This window comes from Schistocerca serialis, chromosome 2, assembly GCF_023864345.2.
Source record: "Schistocerca serialis cubense isolate TAMUIC-IGC-003099 chromosome 2, iqSchSeri2.2, whole genome shotgun sequence".
NCBI lineage: Eukaryota > Metazoa > Arthropoda > Insecta > Orthoptera > Acrididae > Schistocerca > Schistocerca serialis.
Window position 1 is genome coordinate 171377880 of NC_064639.1, and position 10628 is coordinate 171388507.

Consider the following 10628-nt stretch of genomic DNA (forward strand, 5'->3'; position numbering starts at 1 on the left):
ACCCATGACTGCTGCTGGGATGGAATGTTTATGGCTCTGTGAACTGGGCATTGTGATAATTGCACCATGAATCAAGTCCAGGAGGGCAAAGGTGGTTTACTGGTTTTTCATCATTTGACAGTCTGTGGTAGAAGGTAGCACATACTGCCAGCTCCATTTTCAACAAATCCTCAGTATTATTTCCAATGGCCATCCCATAATACTGCCGTAGTTCATCAATCATTTTGTCTGTCAGCCTGCCTCTTACGGTTTTACCATCAGAAAGTTTCTTGTCTCTCAAACTTTGTTTCAACTTCCTCAACCTGGTGCCCATTCTCTTCTGGACATGACTTTTATAACACAGCAGTCAACAGCCTTCTATATAAAAAAAATCTGCGATTTTATTAAATCGTGACGTAACGCATGTAAAAATTTTAACATTTTCAACCAGTGCCGATTATATTTAATAAAATAAAATACTTCCCATGTGAGTTTGTAAGTGATATATACATCATTTTTTTCGGAAAATTGCAAATTTTATAATGAGATAAAAATCCGAAAATGTGAAAAACACAATTCCGTTCTAACTCCCTTTAAGTGTCGCATGTGCGCAGTTGGTTACGTGTTCTATGTCGTGCCCCCCACGTCAGTTTCCAATCCTGCACCACATTCTGCGTTACGTAAGTTATGCACAGAAATGCATTGGGCGTTTCTGTCCGAAAGTTAGGTACCTCAGAATCTGCCCCGACCGAAAACTAACATGGGGGCTTTAATTTTTTTAATTTTTTTCCCACTTTTCATTCCCTTCTCTGAGGGAGAAGGGCGGGCTGTTCGAGGGAGGGAGAATGGCGGGCTGTTCGAGGGCTTGCTGTATGCCCTTTTCAGCCATAGGGTTTCACATTTTATTTTTATTTTACATTTATTTATGTGATGTGATTTAGTGCATATTTCATATTGATAATACGATTTTGTATCACATAATAGTATGATTTAAATATTTGCTTAATACATTGATATTTCTTAAAATACTATTGCTTGATTAATACATTTCCTACAATTTAATAGTTGAATTTTTAGATATATTTATACAAGATATACATCAGGTCAGTTTAAATTTTTGAGTGATATTTGTATGAGATATACATAGGGTCTTATTTACTACTTACAATTTTAGTTTAATAGCTCCTAGAGAGTTTCTTGGTTGAATTTGAAATATATTTGTACAACATATACGTAGGGTAATATTTACAATTATATATATATATATATATATATATATATATATATATATATATATATATATATATATATATATATATATATATATATATATATATATATTAGTTTCATAGCTCCTTGAAAGGTTTTTGGTCTTGTTTGTAGTGTTGTGTGTGTGTGTGTGTGTGTGTGTGTGTGTGTGTGTTTCAGTTGTCTGTTCTCTCATCTAGGTGGGGATGAGTGGTGGAGTTGGCTGTCGGTGGTTCCAGGATTGGGGCTAAGTTTGGGAATGTTTTTGCAGTGTTCAGGGCTGTTGTACTGGAGGGGGTAATGTATTTGTATTTCGGTTTTCGACGGGTTTTGTGGTTGGTGGAGATGAGGTCTTCCATGTCAGGTCTTGTTTAGCGCATGACTGCCGTGCCGCGCTCGAAGCTTGACCAGCCTGGTTTATAGTGGTTCAGCTTGTATTGTTCGGTAGACTTCGTTGCTGGGGGTGGTGGTTGGGACTTCGCCGATACTGCGTAGGAGTCTTCTCTCTGTGCTTATAGCTTATTTGCTACTTGAGCGTGTATTCCACCCAGGGGGGCCGGTGCATACTCCAGTACCGGTCTGACGAAGGTTTTGTAGGTGCGGACTGCAGTTTTTGTGCTGCAGCCATGGATGCGGCCTTCTACCTGTCGGATGAGGTTCTGTCTTTGTCTGGTTTTGTTCGGTAGGTAAGTTAGGTGGGTCTTCCAGTTTAGGTGTTTGTCCAGTTATACCCCCAGATATCTGGCTGTATCGTTGAGCCCTAAGGGTGTGCCCCATCGTGAGAGCCTGATGTCGTCTTTATTTTGTTGGCGTTTTTTGGTGAGGTGTCTGTTCGAAAAGGGCTGTCTGCGTTTTTTTCGGGTTTGGTCGTATCCTCCATTTCTCCATCCACGTTTCTAGTCGTTGGAGGTACGACTGTGTCTTGCGTTGAATGGTTGTTGTTCGTAGCTCCGTCACCCAGTAGGCCGTGTCGTCTGCATATATTCCTATCGTTTCGTTCTCAGTTGTTACCGTAGGTACGTCAGCTATATATAGTGTATGCAGGAGGGGGGAGGGGGGGGACCAGATGCCTCCCTGTGGAACACCGGCATGTGAGATGGTGGCTTCCGACGAATGATTTGATACATGCACTCTGCACCCCTACCTCCCTGTGGAACACCGGCATGTGAGATGGTGGCTTCCGACGAATGATTTGATACATGCACTCTGCACCCCTACAGTACGCAAAGCCAGCAACGTTGGCAAGACATTGTCGCCCTATAATGTTGTCGCTTTTTTCGGGAATAGAATGACAGCGCTTGACACCATTTGGTAGTCAAGTGGTAGTCACTCAGTACCTAGCTACCTAGCTGTTCGGTCGAATTGGACCGACAAGTCCCTTGCAGCGACAGCAGATGGCTCCCAAATCGACGTATGAGGGGCACATATGATATTAGCACCCCCCCTCCACAGACATGTCTGCACTCCCACCATTCATCGGCTCAGAGACTTTAAGTTGGCCTCGTCTTAAGTTACTTCGACAAGCAACACACAAGGTTGTTAATCCTTAGCTCAGAAGGTAACGTTTCTGTAACTAGATTTAAGACGCAAATTCTGTAAAAAAAATTTAATTTACATAACATTTATTTTGACAATTATTGAGGTGTTCTTTTCATACCCCTTAATGATTTTGTTATAGTAAATAACGCAGAAAATCATATTCTTTTGTGCGTTTTTTTTTTAAATTGTATGTGTAAAGGAACTGTTCGAGAATTGTATTTTACATTCCGAAAAATTCTAGGCTCGTGGTAGAAAGTGAATTTTCACACAAGGCTACGGTACAGAGATTAAACTTGCACATAAAAATTTCCCCCAGTAGGTACAGAAAGAAAGTCTAGAAAACTGACTTTCAATGGTCGGATCTACATCATTGTCACCAATGAGAACACTTTTACGTATTGTATTGCAAAACAGAAAAGCCCTCATCATATTTGAATCGGCAGTTGGAAGAAGGAAATAACTCAATAAACACGTTTGTTGGGAAATTAAAAAAAAAAAAACGCATAACTTACGCATTTTTTATTGAACGAGGGTTTTTTTTCACATACAGAACAACATTTCCATCCGTTTGCAGTGTTCGGACAATTTCCAGATGATGTACTTTGACTCGTAAAATTAAAAAAAGTTGGTGGATTTGTTTCCTTCTTCCAACTGATTGAAAATGTGACTAAAAATAAAGAAGTAAGTCAATAATGTCTTTCAAATTTTGTTCAAAATTGTAAAAACATAACACTGTAGGCTATTGGAAAAATGTATATAGTTGAAAAGGGCATCAATTGTTTGACCCCAAGAAGGCGCAGGAAGTTTTGGAGAAAAAAACTTGGACTCAAAAATCACTCATCATCATGATCAGCTGGATCTGAGGTGGTAGGTCAGGTCATTAATTTCTCGTAGAAGTCTTTCTTTTCTGTAAGTATATCTTCTCTACGGCTTGCATTTTTTTCTCATTTATGGGCATTTTTCCTGTGTATGCAGAGTCTGTAGGAAGCATATTTCATCCAATAGCTTTGGTTTTTGAAGGATAAATCTTGTCTGAACGATGCCATCAGTGAATTCGGAGGCTATTACAGAACCCTTCGACACACGTAACCCGTTTTTACAGACGCGCGCGGGGAGCTTGTTACAGAGTTGACAAGGGGGCTAGGGCCACGCATACCTCGCTCGTCCCGGCGCTGTGTCCATGCCACGCACCTGCCTTCCTCGAGTCGACCTTATGGGAAAGAGCGTCGCAGCTGCAGCCTCTTACCGCCGCCCTGTGACCGGAATTCCGCCGCCCACGACTCGGAGTGTGCCGGCGCTCTTATATCAGTTGAATATTGAAAGTGTCTGTGTTTAGAAATACAAAAGTTTGAATGTTTGTCAGTACTCTCCGTTGATTTCTTTTTTTCTCATTTCTTGAAGGACTTTGGCCACCAATTCTTATAGTTCACGATTTGTTCCAAAGTCACCTTTCTCACAGAATATCCAGATTCTCTCGATGTTTGTATCAACTCACAGTACTCGTCCGGAGTGTATATTCTGTCCATTTTCCTAATCTTGCGCTTGGTGGTACCAAAGATCCTATCACACTGCAGGAACGAATGTCCACGAATAGGAAAATATTGGTGAATTGTAGCAAAACGGCAGAGTGATACCAAGGCAAGTAGAAACCTGACGACAGTAATATTTCGGTTTTGTCCACCGCAAGCGTCGCAAAAAATGTGAAGTTCTTTTACAGTTGGACCCATGACCTGAATCTTCAGCCAAAGTAGGCTACATACCTCCTTTAGCCACACCTTCTGGATATGTGTAGAAATTTGCTGATCCTGTTTTCACACCATGGATACAGAAAACGTACAACCAAAGCTTTCTTAGATAGAACGTCCCTTCACCACAATTTTCGGCAGTGGAAGGTTTTGCATGTAGTCAAAGACGAGGCACCCTACATTCTTCTTTTTCATTGCATGGATGCAACACTTCTTTTTGTTTAGAGTAAAATTTCTTGGCACGACGTAAATAGACCATCTTTTCAGCGACTGGGACACGTTTTGCGGTGTCGTTGGGAACTGGTGATTTGATCTTACGTTTCCAAATCCTCACATGTGCTACAGACGTCAATTTGGAGCCTCCAAAATCTATATCCGTGGTTCTCATTATAATATTTCCGATAAAAATCGTATTTGACACTAAATGCATAATGCGGATATTTCTCACAAAACAGGCGGTGCAAAGATTTTATGTCCAGCTCAGCACTTGATATTTGATTTCCTTATTGCAGTAATGAGATGGTGTATTGGGAACTCATTTACATGATCATCAATGGCACCTAGTATTTGTGGAGGTAACATATTACCCCGGTTCATATGTTTACCGGGCATATCAATTGCAGATTTTCCAGAAACAATTGAAGTAGTCAAACGGAAAAGCCCTTTATTTTTGATGGCATATAAAACGGAAAATGCACTTCTACAAACTTGAATTCTTTTGTTGGCATTGTTCAGAACGAAGAAATCGAAAACGTTGTCTCGTTTCTTAGGGTTTTCGTTCTTTGAACGGCGGCGTTTTGGATCACGTCGCATTATCACACCCATTAGGAATGTATCTTTTTAATTTTTGTTTCGTCCATCATATAAATTGTCTAGAAAATATTTCTTCTCTTCAGGAGGGAAGTAGTCTGTACATTTCAACTTGCAAGAAAACGAAATGTTGTGGTGTTGGATTTTGCAAGAATAGTATTACCTGTGGAGGTACTCACATATTGTTGACCAAGAAGACGCTGCCTCTTCTGTACTTCACGTTTATAGCAGTGAACATTGCGAACTCCATTTCTCCGCTTGTTTCTGAACGATTAAGCCACTTCAGAATCACTCTCGGAAATCGGTGACATTATATAAGTATGTTGTAGTACGAAGAAATTATTGATTAGTAAAATCTTTACACGAACACGTAACCACTTAACCCACTGTTTGCAAACTAACTAGTTAAAAAGATATCCAGCAGATGGAGCAAGAGCGAACTTGTTCCGTGCCGTGCTGCCATGTCTTGGCCATACGTGGCAGTAGTTAGAAGACAGAAATAAATACAGTCTTTGTTTCCTTCTTCCAACTTCCGGAATATTCAGACCTGGTTTTCAGGGCTTGGTGGCTTGGTTTTCGTTCCTTTCTTGTATTCTATAGTTGCTATTCCCTTCTTCCAACCACCGATTCAATTCTCCTAAAGTTCTTCCTCAGAATGATACTCTGCTAACATAACTGTGATAACTGGCTATCGTAAAATCATCGGAAGTTTCATTTGGTAGAGAACTATCAATAGCATTGTACCTCAAGAGTAACATCTGTAATCGATATTGTAGTGCTGTTGGAGAAGGATTCAAGAGATGATCAGGATGTCTTATCTGTGAGAGCAAACAGTTCCAGTGTGTCAAAGGTTCAGTTGTGCATTTAAAATATATTTAATCTGCAGTGGTGAAGGTCAGAAAACAGTCCGAATAACGAGCAAACAACCGTCAACGTGTCGTTCTGTAATGAGAGCAAACCATTGGTACTGCCTAAGCGCGTTTTAAGGCACATGGGGTACATTACCCTCGAAATTCTTTGTTGAAAAACCTTCTGTGTCACATAACCGTATGGTAATGTGTCGTATCTTCGGGAATTGAAGATGCTAAATGCGTCGCTCGCAATATGATGCTAAAAGATCTGTGCCCCAAAAGTACCATACTCCCAAGGGCACCCTCTTCTCCCTTCTCCCTCCGTCTTCCCCCCCCCCCCCCGGGTTCTTCTGCCACCCCTACCTTCATTCCCCCCGTCCCCACCCCTCTCCTTCCCCCACCTTTTCTCCTTTGGCAGGTCCCCGGACTCGTACACAAACTAGAGGTGGGCCAAACGGTTATTCTGGAGTAACCGTTATCACAGTTCCAGTTATTCTTTGATAACCGTTATCGTTAACGGTTATTAATAACTGCCAAGTTATTTTTCGCTAGCGAATACCGATAACTCCGACAGTTAAATAACGACGTAGTTGGAATCCATCAGTTTAGTTATCAGTATAACTGCGAGTAGTGTGAAATAGCAGGAATGTCGTATGAATCGTGTCATAACCTCAGCTTATTAACTCCGGGTACATTTTAGGTGATGTTAGAACGATTATTAGTGTTTCAGATTATATGTTTGTAGGTTATCGGTCGCTATTAGAAATATTATCTTCGCAGCTGCGACAGAAAGTACGCGGAACTTCGCCAAAGCACTGTTTAAGTAAAATGTTAACAACGTGCGTTTTTAAGTATGAAGTAATATGTAAACTGAGTACTGTAGGTTAAATTCGAAGCTTAATTTCTTGTGCTGCTCACATAATAGAATAAAGTGTACAGCCTTGTAATACAACAAAATATACGTAATGTGACAGATTCGTTTACTCCTGTGCTGTAAAAGCTAGTCCTATTGGGGAAAGTGTGAGTACGCGAATCCAAGTTTTATGTCAGATTTGCAAAATGCTCGATTTCTCCAGCGACAGCATGTTTATAACATATGAAGACATGCAGATCGAAAAGGTTGACAGTGTTACATTTCTGGGATTACAACTCGATAATAAATTCAGTTGGGAAGGGCATACATTTTTTCATTCTATTATTTCATAAGGGAACATATTTTGTGGTAACTCATCAAACGTAGCAAAAGTTTTTCGCATGTAAAAGCGTGTAATAAAAATCGTTTGTGGTATCAATTCAAGAACATCATGTAGGAACCTGTTCAAGGAACTTTGTATTCTAACCACTGCTTCCTAGTATATTTATTCCTTAATGAAATTTGTTACAAGTATTTCCAACCAATAGCTTAATACATAATATCAGTACTAGAAATGGGAACAGCAATCTACATAAAGACCTAAAATTACTTACCTTGGTCCAATATTCAGGAACATGCATTTTCAATAAGCTGCCAGCAAGTCAGCAACCATTAAAAACTTGGTTTCAGATAAGGCACGGTTTACAGTGTGTTTGAATGACTATTTGATACATAAGCGTCTGATTCCACCCATCATCAATATGCCGGAAATGTCTATTTTAAGTGTGTCTATGACGTCACTACATACACATGGCAACAAACACGAAGATACATATTAATAATACAATAACATTTCCCACCAAAAATACAATCAAACCAATGGGACAACTGCGGGAAGTTGGGAGTTTTAGGGTGAGGACAAGCTAGTAAAAAAAACACAAAATGAAGAACAAAAAGAAAAAAATACAGCATTCTGCTACACCAACAAAAATCTGCAGGAATCGGACACTTCCCTTGAACAATGTAGGTCAACTATAGGTGACCATACCAAAACACCAATACCCACAACTAAAAGTACGAAAATTGGAATCAGACATTTCCCTTGACCTACATAGGTCAACCTCAGATGACGATACTAAAACATCAACACACACAATTATGAAAATGGGAATCGGTCATTATCCGGTGACCTATATAGGTCCACCACAGCTACTGATGCCAAAAACCAACACCTACAACTGCGAAAAATAAAACCACAATCCCAAAAGTCCACAAATCAATCATCCCTACATAAATTAAATCACATTCAATACTTCATAAATACACAAAACATCACACCTAGAAAAAAAAAAAATTAATTACCACCAGCAAATTCCGGCACTGCAACCTAGATCGACAGCCCCCCCCACACACACACACACACAAAAACCAACTCATAAACACCGTGCCGTAATGACATTCACACACCACAACACCTTTACGTCGAAGCAGACGGGTGGAATCAGACGCTTCCAGTGACCCCTCCTTCTACTCTGTAGATGAATATCGTAACAGAGACTGATAGACCAGCTTAGGTAAAAATTCTGCTATATTTCAGTTTTGACAGCACTTGGTTGCAACAGTCAAGATCGGGTATTCTGTGTACGATAAATTTATTAAAAGTACGTAACTGTGTTTTATTCTGTCAATGTACCAATTCTGTAAATATTAGCAGTTACTGTGATATATTCACGTATTTTGACAATCTCCTGACAAATGATGAGGATAATAATTATTATATTCCACTGTATTATGTTATACTTTCTGACATGTTATTTGTCATTCGTGATGGCCAGCGGCTATTTCCGTAGCAGTACGAAAATATTTGTTCGCTCCAGTTACTATCCTCTCTGGAAATATCACCTGGAACTACGACCTTTAACTGGAGTCACCGAGTCAGGAACGTCTAGACACACAGTTATTCCGTTACCAGCTTCCAGGTTATCTGTGGTGGTAGCCCGATAACTACCAGAGAACTAGAACTACGAGCCAATAACGATAACTGCCAGAGGAGAATACCGGCTCTGACAGTTATTTCCATAGTCGCTCGAATTCCTTAGTAACTTTCCTTGTACTACCCGTCCAAGCTAAATTAACACGTAAGGCGGTGGCTTAAGGGAACGACCGTACTTGTTATTGCCTGTACTGCAGCTCCTATCAGCCACGGCTCGGACATTAACTTTATTTAATTGTTTATGCTAAAAGTAACGAAGGCCCACGAAATAGTACACAGTTCTTATCAACAGATGGCGCGCAGTCTCACAGTTATTCCCATGGTCTATAGAACGCCTCCAAATGCGCAGTACGATCTTCGGTCAACAGATGGCGCGAGGCACTGTTGACACTAAACAGTTATTGAAATAACTGCCAGAATCAGAGGAACGGTTATCGCAGTAACCGTTACTTCTCAGTAACTGGTTATTTCTATCAGTTACGTTATTTTTTGCCACCTCTAACACAAACAGTGAACGTTCGCGCGCCGGAGATCATCGCCATCGGCTCTTTCTGTAACATCATGTTAGTGCCTTAGTATTTCACCGCCCACGCTCCATCGTTCACGTGTGTCATTTCAGTCGCCTATGTGCGTGTACCAGTGCTGAACGTTTATTATTTTACTACGCCTGTGAACGGCTCCATGTTTTTTTACTTTGTGTGTGTACTGTTTTTTGTTTTTGTCCATCATTTTTTTTCTATGTCTTCCTATGTTCTACTTGAAATCTGTGGCGGAAGAGCGGCGTAGTATTGCCACTGCCGGCTTCCTTGTATAAGGTGTTAAAATGACAACGAAAGAAAAGAATACCATACGTAATTGACATTTTTCTTCTCTGGGAGAGGAGATGACCAGTTCGTCTTGTCTGTGAGAAAAAAATTGTATGTGTTGGTTCAGTTGCGCATTTAGAGTATATTTTATCTTCAGTGGATGAAGGGTTTGAAAACCGTCCGACCAACGAGCAAGCCGGCGTCATTACGCCGCTCTGGAATGGGAGCAAGCGATTGCTTCTGTATAATACTATACTGAGAGGCCTCCTGCATCCGTTGATCAGATCGTAGCTTGTCGTTGTATGTTCAGTAATCCGTGAGTATCTATTCCACTTGGTTGGATTTAAATTAGACCGGGTCTGCGCGAACGCAGTCCCGACTACCAAAAATTATGCACCCGAGTTACCCACATTAGGGGTAATCGCAGGGGTCAGCCCAACCGAAGTGCAATGGAAGAGCCTCGTCCTGGAGGAACCGCCTTCATGATCACGGTATCCCCTGTGCCAGGTAAGTATGCTTTACGTTTTAAAAACTCGGTCCTTTATGCCATACGGACCGCATCACACGAATCGAGTGTGTAGCATTGTTCACATTACGTGGGGCCACTCCAGCAATGCACAAAGCCGGCAATGTCAGCAAAATATTTTTGTCGTCCTGCAGCACTGTTCCTTTTGTCAGAAATGAGATGACAGCGCCTGAAGACACCATTTGACAAAAACTGCAGTGTCTCATCTCGAAGCTGTTCAGTTGAATTGGGCTGACTAGTCCCTTGCAGCGACAGCAGATGGCTCCCCAAGCGCGCAC

General features: G+C 40.9%; 1 non-coding gene across 1 annotated transcript; it reads right to left on the reverse strand.

Moving 5' to 3' along the window:
- Positions 1-10176: 10176 nt before the first annotated feature.
- Positions 10177-10339, reverse strand: LOC126458684 (U1 spliceosomal RNA). Its single transcript, XR_007585677.1, has one exon. It is a non-coding gene; the product is annotated as a U1 spliceosomal RNA (small nuclear RNA).
- Between the last annotated feature and the right edge of the window lie 289 nt (positions 10340-10628).